The sequence below is a fragment of the Chiloscyllium punctatum genome, chromosome 8, assembly GCF_047496795.1.
Source record: "Chiloscyllium punctatum isolate Juve2018m chromosome 8, sChiPun1.3, whole genome shotgun sequence".
Lineage (NCBI taxonomy): Eukaryota > Metazoa > Chordata > Chondrichthyes > Orectolobiformes > Hemiscylliidae > Chiloscyllium > Chiloscyllium punctatum.
The window spans coordinates 25,648,332-25,662,183 of NC_092746.1; the positions used below are offsets into that span (position 1 = coordinate 25,648,332).

Below are 13,852 nucleotides of genomic sequence, written 5' to 3' on the forward strand. Positions count from 1 at the left end.
ATTACAGAGGTACTTCACACCTGCCATCCTTCCCATGAAACTGTAGGTTATGGCCTCACAGAGTCTTGTCTCACACCTGGCCAAGCCCCCAACCAACATGTACACCATATGAATCTGCTTGCTCCCTGCCCTAGGACATCTAGACAAGGACATAACAGTGAAGGTGCGGCAGGCATTTACGCTGAATGACCCCATGAATTTCCTGCTTTTTAGGAGATTGCATAAGTATTTAGATTAGATTAGATTAGATTAGATTAGATTAGATTAGATTAGATTAGTAAAAAGGATTTGGGTGTGTCTCATTTATCGGAATTAACCAGGCAAATCATTCCACCAAAAAATAGTTCCAGGTGAGGCATGAACTCTCAACCTCGGCATTTCACATACATTTGTACTGTCATTTGATACCACATGCGAAGACACAGTTTAGGTTGTTAATGAATGGTGTGGTTGTGCTGCTTTAGTGGGAATTGAAGGCAGAAATGATCACAAGACTCCTTATTACTGGAGTAGTCCTTCAGTTGGTCACACATTCTAGGCATCAACTTCATCCACTTGCATAAAAAAATGTTACATACTCCTCACACGTTTCAGTACCGCCTTCTCTGAATTGAAAGTGCATTACACATTTGATTTTTGGGTCAACATGGTGAGCTTCTGAGTTTGCATTTGCAGCACAGGATTGCAGACTCCCCCATGACCCTTTAATTGCCATTTCATACTTGCCCCACAGTTTTGGAATTGCTGTTTACCTGATGGTCCTTCATCCCCCTCTTCACTTTTTGATTGAGCCCCATTAAGTTGCTATCAATTTAATCCCAGAGCATCTCACAACTGAGGTCCTGATGTCCATGTTAGCTTTGTACCTTCCCCAGATCTAGGGCAGGGTCACCCTGGATTTCCTTGATCACCCCTATGACACCATATGGTCCCTTACCTGTTCTACTGGATTCCACCTTACCACATTCAGTTGCTACCTATGACTGAAACTGTTTTCTCAGCTAGCAATGCAGCCATAGCAATCCAACATTCAAAGGCTGCTGTCAGCCTCAACAACACTGTAGACTGATCCCACAGTATCCCCTCCCCGATTTATCTATGACCCACCCCACAGTTTGACTGTGCCCCCTCCTTCTGGACTGAACTTGCAAGACATCCCTGACTGATTGAGCAGCTAGGCCTGGACTGATGCTGTTTAATTTTCAGAACTGACTATGGCCCAATCAGCAGACTGGAAGGGTGGCGAGACTCAGCCTTGAATTGGACCAACTACCTCATGGCCCCTGGCTGAACTCTGTAACCCCTTCCCCTCCCACACTTGAAATGTTTCAGCTGCTTTACAAATAGTGGTGGAACCCCCTAACTGATGGAGATCCACCCTCATCCCACTAAGTGTGCATCCTCTCTCGCATTCACACATCATCGCACTGATCATTCACATTCACTCTTGCCATGTTTGCTGAAGGCACATGCATCTCATCTGACATTGAGGCAGGACTGTGCCCATCAGCCACATGTATTCCTGACTTTCAAAAGAACGCAGAACTGTGCCCTACAGACATAAGCTGCTGCACAACCTTCAGCACAAAACGTCCCCTACTGTGATTAACAAGCTGCTGTTTAACCTTCAGCACAAAATTGCCCTCTGAGACGAGCTGCTGCCTAACCACTTTCTATTTGCGTTCTTTGATGGCCCAGGGACATATCCTGCCTTAGTCCCTTTGAAGACATCACCTTCACTTACAGAGCTTACAGTAAAAGTGAAGACAATGAACATTTGCAACATTTCACGAGAAGGAGAATTGACGAAGAATTCTCCCAGAGTGGAGGCTGAAGCCAAAGTTGACAGGTAGATGCCTGTCATTTTATGGTAGAGTCTCTGGAGCGTTGAGTTTCTTGATGTCAGTAAGTTGTGTGATTAATGAGGGGCAAGTGCACGCAGTTGAAGTTTTCAACACCTTATGGAGAGAAGGTTGACTTGGTTTTTTGAAGAGGGAGAACTTAATTGTTATCTGAACCACCTCCTGGAAACTGCCTGTATATTTTCTGTCCCATTGCTGTGTGATCCTGTTTCCATGACGATACATAGAGCAGAAATACTTTGTGCCTGGCTGAACACAATTTTGGAATTTAAGGCTGTCATGTGCCTGGGAGTGATAACATAAAAGCTACATATAAAGCATCAGAATAAGGGGAAATGCTCAAGCATGGTACATAATCTTTTGTGCTGGATTTTACTTGACTTTGAGGGTTGGATTGTGAGGTAGCGCATGGTACGGGATGAAGTGGGAACCTGAGTGTGACAGTGGAAGTAGGGATAGAGTTCCTGTTGTCTTCCCACTGCTGTGAATGTCTGTTGGAAGGTTGTACACTACTCTCCCACCCAGGGGTCAGCTGACCCACTTGAGTAGCAAATCTGGTTTTTCTTCTGCCACTGGTTTCAGGTTGAGAGATCAGCTCTTCTAATCAGATACCCAGTGGACCTTGGAGGGGCTTTCCCATGAACAAGGGCTGACCCACACCAGCCTTCAACACCGACTCAACTTCCTTCCTCCCCACCCCACCCCCAATTAAAGTCAGAGCCTGGTCACCTCATTCTGAGGCTGCTGCATCCGCTCAACTGGGTGGAGTTCCTTCCGAGAGCATTGTTGGGTGGTAGCTTTTGGGATGAAAGAACTCCCATGTTTGAAAGGACAGGAGCCCCAACAGCACCTAATGATTAATGAAACTCATGAGAAGAGAGCTGCAGCAAAAATCAAGAGGGTGGAAAATTCTGATCACGGCCAAAAATTCTGTCAACCTTAATGCAGCCGATGGGGCATTTGCCTCTGGCTTTTCAGTTCATTGTCAAGGTCTTGACTAAATTTAGCTGTGTACATGTGGATGGTAAAAGTGAAAGTAAAATCCTAGTTCAAAGACTCCTGAAAGATGCCCTTTGGTTGCAGTCCTAACCTTGCGTAATTTCCTTGAGTGACACAGTATTTGGTTTGATGTGCAGACCTATGTGGTGCCACTGGGCAGCCTGTCCACCTTCACATTGAGCTGTCCCTTTGCTAAATTGTTGCATGCTTTCAGCCCAAACTAATCTTCCCATGAAGTATAACTGCCCATTGTGGGCTCTTGGATAAGAATATATAGAGCCATGCAATTTCTGCCTCTCACTTCCTCATTTCTAACTAAGTAAATAACAAAACTCAGTACAACAAAATTTATTCTTCCAAACATACTTTAATCTTGTGCTTTAAGCAAATACAGCTAGTTACAGCTACAGCAGTTTGCATTGAAATACAAAGTAAAGCTCTTTAAATCCTTCTGCTGCAACATTCCTTTATATATATCTGTGCAAATAGTATGTTATCAAATATAGATCTTTACTGTTTTTTAAGACCAGCTCCAGCCCCACACCAGGTCCTAACTCCCAGCCCTGCCGTGTTTTCACCATCCCTCCAGAACTACCCCACTCTGAGGATGAAAGATCAGTCCTCGGCAGAGGCCTCACCTTCATTCCCCTACGCTCTCGGATTAGCAGCGAGACATCGAACAATTCTTCTGCTGTCTTCGCCTCCATGCCTACTTCTTAAACCAGGATTCTCGCCCACCCTCTGACGACCCCTTCTCCCGCCTCCAACACATTCCATCCACCTGGACACCCCGTGCTGGCCTCTTACCTGCCCTCGATCTCATCATAGCCAACTGCCACCACGACATTAACTGCCTCAACCTCTCCACCCCTCTCACCCATTCCAACCTCTCACCTTCAGAACGTGCAGTCCTCCACTCCCTCCGTTCCAACCCCAACCTCACTATCAAACTGGCAGACAAAGGAGGTGGAGTAGTAGTTTGGCGCACCGACCTTTACATCGCTGAGGCCAAATGCCAGCTCGCGGACACCACCTCCTACTGCCCCCTTGACCATGACCCCACCTCCCACCACCAAACTATCATCTCCCAGACCATCCATAACCTCATCACCTCAGGAGATCTCCCATCCACCGCCTCCAACCTCATAGTCCCACAACCCCGCACCGCCCGTTTCTACCTCCTGCCCAAAATCCACAAACCTGACTGCCCCGGCCGACCCATTGTCTCAGCCTGCTCCTGCCCCACCAAACTCATCTCTGCATACCTCGACACGGTCCTGTCCCCCTTAGTCCAAGAACTCCCCACCTACGTTCGGGACACCACCCACACCCTCCACCTGAAACTTGCAGACATTTCAGAGAACACCTCTGGGACACCCAGACCAACCAACCCAACTGCCCCTCCCACTCCACCAAGGACATGCAGGTCCTTGGACTCCTCCATCGCCAGACCATAGAAACACGACGGCTGGAGGAAGAGCGCCTCATCTTCCGCCTAGGAACCCTCCAACCACAAGGGATGAACTCAGATTTCTCCAGTTTCCTCATTTCCCCTCTCCCCACCTTGTCTCAGTCCTAACCCTCAAACTCAGCACCACCTTCCTAACCTGCAATCTTCTTCCTGACCTCTCCGCCCCCGCCCCCACCCCCACCCCCACTCCTGCCTATCACCCACACCTTAACCTCCTTCCACCCATCGCATTTCCAATGCCCCTCCCCCAAGTACCTCCTCCCTACCTTTTATCTTAGCCTGCTTGGCACACTCTCCTCATTCCTGAAGAAGGGCTCATGCCCGAAACGTCGATTCTCCTGCTCCTTGGATGCTGTCTGACCTGTTGCGCTTTTCCAGCAACACATTTTCAGCTATTATCGGACAAGCCAGAGAACAGCCAGGGAATTCCTAGAGGCATGGCACTCATCCACAGACTTTATCAACAAACACATCGACCTGGACCCAATATACTGACCACTGCAACGGACAGCTGGAACTGACAACCGGAAGCGGCAGAGACAAATCACTATAAATGCCGGAGGAAACATCATGGAAGCGCTTCACAGGAGGCTCCAAGCACTGAGGATGTCACCTAGACAGGGGACAAAATGTCTGCAACACAAATTCCCAGCTCAGCGAACAGAACCACAACAACCCTAAGCATATCAGTCTGTGTCAGTGGAGAAAGAAACAGAGGGACAATCTTTCCCATTTTGAATTAGTGTGTTTTTGTCAAATGAAATTTATTGTGTCTGGTCTTCTAAGGCTTGAAGCAACATTTTCATGTAATCTTCTGCTAGTCACATTATTAGTCAGGCAACCAAGCTGCAGGGCAATCTTCTCAAGAGGAGGAAGCGTCATCACTGCCAAGAGCTTCTGGCATTCAGGCTGCAATTTAAATCCCAGCTGCATACCACTACAGATGCTGCAATCCAGAAACTGGCTGTCACATTGAGTTATTTGAATGTTATCACAGACGACATGGCTCAAAGAGAAGGAAATCTCAACCTTCTCTTCACAGACAGGGACATGGAGGGCCTGGTGGACCTGGTGTTGGACAGGAGTCTTTTTACCTGTTCACTGACTCAGGAGCCAGTCTACAGAGAGATTTAGATAGGTTAAGGAAGTGAGCAAAAAGTTGGCAAATGGAGTACAATGTGGGAAAATGCAAAGAGAGAACAAATGAACGTGTCATTTTCATCGTGAAAAACTGCAGAAAGCTGCAACGTTGTGAGTTTGGGTACTTGTATTCAAAACACTGAAAGCTAGCACACTGGTGAGACAGGTAATCCAAAAGGCTAGTGGAATGGTGTCCCTTCTTTCAAGGGGATTGTAGTATAAAAGTAGGGAAGTCTTACTGCAACTGAACATGGTGCTGCTGAGACCACATATGGAGTTCTGTGAACAGTTTTAGTCCTTTTATTTAAGCAACAATATTATTTGATTGGAGGATGCTCAGACAAGATTCACTGGGATGACCTTATTATTTGGAGGGATTCAGCAAACATTAAACAGCTTGAGACTTTACTCATTGGCATTTAGAGGACTGAGAGGTGATCTAATTGACAATTAAAGGATTTTTAAGGGCCTTGACAGGGTAAATGCTTGAAGGATGTTTTCCCTCATGGGAGAGTTCAGAACCAGAGGGCATAATCTCACAATAAAGGAGCACTAATTTAAGACTGAGGAGTTTATTTCCCCCCAGAGGTTTACATGATGTACACATGCACACATTTAAGGCTAAGGTAGTTTGATTCCCTATTGATCAAGAATCTAAGGTTCGAAGAAAGGACTGGAAAGTGGACATGAGATATGACAGATCAGCCATGATCCTATTGAATGGTGGAGCAAGATTCAAGGGCCAAATGTCCTACACCTGTACCTGTTTCTGTGATCTTATGGCAATGCCACTACCAACCCTGCATAGAGAGAAGCAAGTCACTGACTGACCATGGCCATCCTTCTAGACTGGGCCGGTCTGGCAGTAACACCTCATAATCTGTACTCTCCCCTCACCACACAAAGGACAGACATAGTGCCACATACAATGGTACATTGATTACAATGAGTACAGCATTCGGGAGCTTATATTACAACATTAAAGCATAAGGTTTTGATTCTAAAGAGACCCAGCTATAAATACAGTGATGTGAGTCTGAATATGGGCAGGAGATCCAAAGAATCCTGGGATGTATCCTAGAGTTTCAAAGTGGTTCCATGTAGCGTATAGTTGGTCTCTATTAACATATGTGGAAGAACTCCTGCTGCATTCAAACAGTAATCATTGATACCAGTATTAAGTCTGAACGTAGTGATGTTGGGCATACTTTAGGCAGCTTGTTAGACATAACAGGTATACTTTTTACCTTCATTTTGCATTCATAAAATGATGAGGTCCAATTTCACCCACAAGCATTGCCTGTCTCTGTAACTTGGTGTTCATGATGCCAATGGTTTTCTGAGTTCTGGTGCCCTCCAGTGGAAAAATAATCTGCCACCATTAAAAAAATTCCCTCTCTTTGTAAGACATAAATGGTAAGTTTTCCATCTTTTTGATAATAGAAAGAAATTTGAAGTGCTGAATGTCCCCACCTTTTGGGATATTCTTGGTGCTGAAACGATGCAATGTTGTTTATTATTTCATTTAGTTGTGTCAGCATGAGAAACAAATATTCATAGTGTGTTAATATTTATATGGGTATCACTGACTAAACCAGGATAGCCAAAGCGTTTGTAAGTATGTACAAAAGAACAGAATAGCCAAAATGAATATTGGTCACTGAGAGGACAAGACTGGGGAGTTGAGTGTGAAGAACACAGAAACACTAGATCAATATTTTACCTCAATTTTCAGTATGGAGAACACCCAAACCATCCCAAAAGTAATGGCTACTGCAGAAGTTAGAGAAAAGGAGGAATTTTAAACAATCGCGCAATAGGGAAAAGCTACAGAGGAAATTGTTGGGATTAAAGACATATAAGTCCCTGGGGCTTGATCCAGGGATCTTAAAGGAAGTGGCTGCACAGATGGGGAAGTCTTGGTTATAATATTCCAAATTCCATAGAATCCCGACAGTGTTGAAACAGGCCCTTCGGCCCGACAAGTCCACACCGACCCTCCAAAGAGTAACCCATCCAAAGCCATTCCCCTTCCCTATTACTCTACATTTACCCCTGATTATTGTACCCAACCTACACATCCTTGACCAAATTGGACAATTTAGCATGGCTAATTCACGTAACCTGCACACCTTTGGACTGTGGGGAGAAACCGGAGCACCTGGAGGAAACCCACATAGACACAGGGAGAACGTGCGAACTCCACACAGACAGTCGCCCAAGGCTGGAATCAAACCCGGGTCCCTGGCACTTGAAACAGCAGTGCTAACAATTGAGCCACTGTGCCACCCCTCTGGATTCTGGAAAAGTTTCAGTAGATTGGAAAAATGTTAATGCAGGTTTAATCAAAAAGGCTTGAAGTCAGAAAGTAGGAAACTTGACACCTATTCGTTTAACACCTGTTACTGAGGAATTGTTGGAAACAGTTATTAAGGATGGAGTAATGGGACATTTGGAAGGTCAAAAGACAATCCATCAGAGTTAGCGTGGTTTTATGAAAGGCAAATCATGTTTCACTAATTCATAAATTTAGATTACTTACAGTGTGGAAACAGGCCCTTCGGCCCAACTAGTCCACACCGACCCTCCGAAGAGCAACCCACCCAGACCCATTCCCCTACAATTACCCCTTCACCTAACACTATGGGCAATTTAGCATGGCCAATTTACCTCACCTGCACCTTTTTGGACTGAGAGAGGAAACCAGAGCACCTGGAGGCAATCTCCATGCAGACAATGTGCAAAAATCCACACAGAAAGTTGCCTGAGGCGGGAAATGAACCCAGGTCTCTGGCGTTGTGAGGCAGCAGTGCTAACCACTGTGCCGCCCATAAGAGTTTTTCAAAGAAGTAACAAGCAAAGTGGATAATGGAGATCTTGTTGATGTAACATATTTGGACTTCCAGAAGACAGTTGATAAGGTATTACACAAGAGGGTAATTCAACAAGGTAACATCGCATGGGGTTAGGGGTTGGCTACCCAACAGAAAGCAGAGCATCGGTTATTTTCTGGTGGGGTGCTACAGGGTTTGGTTCTTGGCCCAACTACAATTTATATTAATGACTTGGATGCAGGGATAGAATGTACTATACTTAGAGGGCAGCACGGTGGCTCAGTGGTTAGCACTGCTGTCTCACAGTGCTGGGGACCAGGGTTTGATTCCCACCTTGGGCGACTGTCTGTGTGGAGTTGGCATGTTCTCCCCGTGTCTGCATGGGTTTCCTCCAGGTGCTCTAGTTTCCTCCCACAATTCAAAGATGTGCAGGTCAGGTGAATTGGTTATGTTAAATTGCCCATAGTATTAGGTGCATTAGTCAGGGGCAAATATAGGATCGGGGAATGGGTCTGGGTGGGTTGCTTTTTGGATGGTCTGTGTGGACTTATTGGGCCAAATGGCTATTCCCTATACTGTAGGGAATGGAATCTAATCATAGTTTGCAAATTTGCAGATCATGCTAAAATAGGTAGGAAAGTAAGTCTTCAGGAAGAATTCAGATATTTACCAACAGATATAGATGGGTTAAATGTATGGACAAAAATTTGGCAGATGAAGTTTAATGTGGATTGGTGTGAGGTTATCCATTTTGGTTGGACAAATGAATAGTCAATTCCTTTCTAAATGGAGAGAACGTTCAAAATGTTTGGGTGCAGAGGGATCTAGGTGTCTTCATGCCTGAGTTGTTGAAAGCTAGAACAGCAGGTAATAAGGAGGGCAAATAGAGTTTTGACATTTTATAGGAATGGAGGATAAAAATCTGGAAGTGTTGTTGCAATTATACAAGGCATTGGTGAGATTATATCTAGAGGTCTACGTACAATTGTAGTCCCTTCCTTGAGGATGGATGCAATTGCATTGGAGGCATTTCAGATGAGGTTCACTAGTCTAGTTCCAGAGATAAATGACTCCTCTTATGATGAGTAATTGAGCAGTTTAGAGCTGTACTCACTAGAGTTTTGAAGTATGAGAGGAGGTCTATTGAGGTATGTAAGATGCAACAAAGGATTGATAAAGTAAACATAGAGCAGATCTTTCCCCTTGTGGGAAAATCTAGAACAAGATGTCATAGTTTTAAGTGAAGGGGTGGGTGATTAAAAAGAAAAATAAGGAGGAATTACTTCTCTGAAAGGGTAATGAATCTATGGTATTCACTGGCCCAAAGTGTGGTGGACATTGGGATGCAGAATAAATTTAAGGAGGAGTTAGGCAGACTTTTAATTGGTCATGGGTTAAAGAGTTTTGGCAAGCAGGTCAAGGTGATATCAGCCATAATCTCATTAAATGGCAGAGAAAGAGTAAGGGACGGTATTACCTACTCCTGCTCCTAAATCTTATGTTCTAAACAAAGCATGCTCTGCTAAAATTGTGGTCCTGATACTGAAAGCTTATAATTGCAAGTAATCGAAAGGTGAGTCTTGAAGATTTCAATTGATAAGGGTGAGATTATTTCCTTTGTCAGCTTTATACATTGTGGGATTGTCCTTGGAAAGAAAGTTGATATGCTGTCTTGGAAACAAATGATCTTTGTCGATTGTGTGGTTTGAAAATTACAAGGGTTATTACATCTATTTGGTCACTGTCCTTATAATTTGGTTCATTATCCAGGACCTTTGGATCTCATCCCTGTTCATGTATTGAACTTACTGAAATTTCATTGTCTCCTGCAGTACTGACATTTAGAATTTCAATAAATAATACTTGCAGTGCTCCAGTACCCAGGTTTACAACTAAGATTTAAAAACTTCTTACTTCTACCATCAAGAAGTCAAAGGCTTCTTGTGTGGGAAATCACCCCCCCTCCCCCAACAAGTAACACACTATCCCAACTTAGATAGATATTGGCCAAATGCACCAACTCCAGTACCAATGAATATGAATAATTATCAGTGAATAATGGGAAATGAAATATGTTAGACCCCAAAGTTCTGATTTTCATCCATTAATTTAAGTGGAATTAATATCAAATAGGTTTCATCCAATGTGATTTATTTATATCCTTGTGGTGTCATGAAGTGGTCCAGAAAGCCACTCACTTCTATTAAGATCATTATCCTTGGTTCAAAAAGGCTTATTACCACTTTATCAATGAGGATTAATGCTACATTTATTATCATTTTCCAAGCATTCTTAAAAAAAATTGCTAGAGAAATAAACCTTGTGATAATTTAAGGCAGAGGCAGAGATGTAGAGGAAATGTCCCTGGAATAGTAATCTAGAGGCCCAGACTAATGTACACAGGCTAAGTCCCATCAAGCAAACTGGTGGAATTTAAGTTAAATTAATTAAAGAAAGTTCAGGAATGAAAAGCTAATCTCAACAGTAGCAACTTTGCAACCATTACTGATGTAAAAACCCATCAGATGTACCAAAGCCCTTCAAGGGAGGAAACTCTGCACTCCTTTTCTGGTCTGAATTACATGTAACTCCAAACCTGCAGCAATATGCTTGTCTCTTAAATATCTTCGGAAATGGCTTAGCAACTTGTCCAGTTGTATCAAACTGCTACAAAGTCTGAATAGAATAAAATCAAGCATAAATTGTGGGCGTATCTACATTTCACGGACTGCAGTAGTAAAAGAAGGTGACCTCTCCACCACTTTAGGAAGGCCAGTTAAAGATGGCCAATAAATGCTGGTCTAGTCAGTGATGCTCATGTCCTGTTAATGAACCAAATTTTGGCTAAAAGTATAGAATGCATAGCATTAACTCTGCCATCTGTTATATGTCTGTCCTGATTTGAAAAAAACTCACACTCCCAAGTGTCGCACATTTCTAAAACATTTAGGCCAACAGCTCACCCATTAGTTATCAGCTGTCAAAGTAATTTAATATTATTTCAACCTTTGTAGCTTATAACTCTAGCTCCCACTGACAAATCTCATAAACCTTTTCAACATAGTCCCTTTGTTTGCCAATTACAGTTAACTAATTGTCATTTGCAGAAGCTGACGTAAAGCTGCCTGACTTAACTGTCTTTCTATTTTTGTGTTTAATGTGTCATTTACTACCTCTAGCACTGCTTTCCTAGTTCTGCAGATATGTTAAAAAAAAATTTAAATGGTAACAAATGGCTATTAGCTTTCTGAAATATATTTTGAAGTGATATTGAATATTTAGTTTCAGGTGTGAAGAGGCCTCAGAATCCTAATGAACCGTGTGAAGAAAGACCTGCCTTTGGTTTTTCTTCAGTGCATATAACGGAAGAGATTGGATTTCCTGTGGCCAATGGAAATCAGGAGAAGAAGCAAGCCAGTTATACTTTGTGTGAAGTGTGCAACATTCAACTGAATTCAGCTGCTCAGACACAGATTCACTACAATGGGAAATCTCATCAGAAGCGACTAAAGCAACTTAACAATGGGCATCTCCCTCAGAGCTCGGGTAATGCTTCTGAAGTTATTCTTGACACTTGCATTATGTGACACGATATGATAGCTGTGTTTATTTCAATCAGGTTCAGGTTTTTTTTGGGGAAGTACTATTTACTCCTGTTAGCAAAAATCAATCAGAAATTCTTATTGATTGCTCTTCAGACCTTTTGTAAACAATCTCCAGTGGACTTAAGGATTTTTATTTGGGATCATCTGAGACAGTACAAGCTCACAGCTTTCATAATTTTCTGCATGTAGATTAATGTTCAAAGAAATCTCTGCTTTATATAATTCACTATTACATTACAAGGAAGAAATCTTCTATAGTAGAGTATTGTGTCATAATTCTGTAATTTAATGATTGGAATTGTCATTAATTGGAGGTATTTCTGCATGGATTTATCACCAGTGTTAGCAGTGCTGTGTTTTGTTTTACAACACTAGATTGATTAGTGCTGGAGAGATGTGCATCAAGGAGATGAATTTATTGAAGTTTGGTGAATAAATGTGTTCCCATAAACTGTTACATGGTACGGTTACTGTGTAGAAGTTATTGCAGTGGATATTATGGAAATGTTTACTACTTGTAATGGTACTTTAGTTTCTCATTATATATTTTTAATTAACTGGAAGGAGGAATAGAGTAATATAAACACTGCTGCAGATGATATTAAGTTGGGAACGGGAAGTTAAAAGCGGGCTAAGTAAATGTACAAATCTGTAACAGATAAAGTTTGAACTAGGGAAGTCATCTAGTTTTGATTTGACAAATCAGAATATTTTCTTAATAGAAGCCGTGATGAGCAAATTACTTAGGTGTTTGTGTGCAGACATCACTAAAGAGTTGAGAACAAGTGCAAAAAAACAAAAACAAAAATGAAACGCTCTTCTTTACCTTAAGAGAAGATGATGTCGAAATTGAACTCAGACTTGTACAAATTATATTTGCAGTCCTGCATTTGGTTTTGAGCACAATACCTTTGTATTGAAACAATACACAGGCTTGAGAAAGGTATGTAAATGTTGTCAGGTTTTAAGGAGATAACTTCAGTTGTACTCCCTTAAGTAATGAAAGTTGAGGAATGATTTAATTGCCAAATTTATAGTTGCTCAGAGATTTGATAGGATAACTCTTATGAACTGGTGGATCATAAATTCAAAGCTCTGATCCAAGGATTTGTGCAGATAAGGCAGAATCTCCCTCACCCTGGTGTGGCATGACTAACAGCGAGCAAGTTGGTATAGTGAGGAGAAGTGAAAAATCAGAATCTCATCGTTGAGATAATGTTCTGCAAGTTTCTCCTTAACCTTTAAATGTTGACTTTAGACTTCCATTATTGCATGGCAACTTATTTTCATGAATTTGCATCTTCTTTAATACCCAACAGACCTTTTTGAAATGCCACTTGCAATCTTCATCTCCTTCCTGAGAATGTGGAGGGAACAGATTCTCGACATGTAACTCAGACAGGTACCTGTTAGCTACAGCTCGTCAGTCCCAGCCATCATCCAATTGTGTCATCAGCACACTGTCCCTGTATGGTCCATGGACACCATCTTCCTTGAATCGTGACCAACACAAATTAACATCAGCAAGCCACCAGCCTCACTACAACACGATCCCTGCTCCCAGAAGCAACTCACAACCCCTTAATAGAACTCCCACACGAGGCCACCTGAATAAAGCATGCTTTATCCAGGTGGCCTTGTATGGGAATTCTACATGGACTTTACCGAGGCCTTTGACAAGGTTCCACATGGTAGACTGCTTAGATCTCATGGGATCCAGGGACAGCTAGTCACTTGGATACAAAATTGACTTCACGATAGGAGACAGAGGTTGGTACTATGGGATTGTTGTTCAGATAGGAGGCCTGTGACCAGTGCTGGGTCCACTATTGTTCATTATTTATATAAATGTTTGGATGAGAATATAGGACACATAGTGAATAAGTTTGCAGATGGCATCAAAATTGGTCTTATAGTAGACAGTGAAGAAAGTTATCTAGG

At 42.7% G+C, this 13,852-nt stretch overlaps 1 protein-coding gene across 1 annotated transcript in view; it reads left to right on the forward strand.

Moving 5' to 3' along the window:
• Positions 1-13,852, forward strand: part of LOC140480421 (zinc finger protein 385D-like) — a 1,040,629-nt gene that overhangs the window by 205,857 nt on the left and 820,920 nt on the right. Inside the window, exon 3 of the mRNA XM_072575258.1 lies at positions 11,589-11,852. The gene's annotated coding sequence lies outside the window, so the exon portion shown is untranslated. The remainder of the gene's footprint in view (positions 1-11,588; positions 11,853-13,852) is intronic.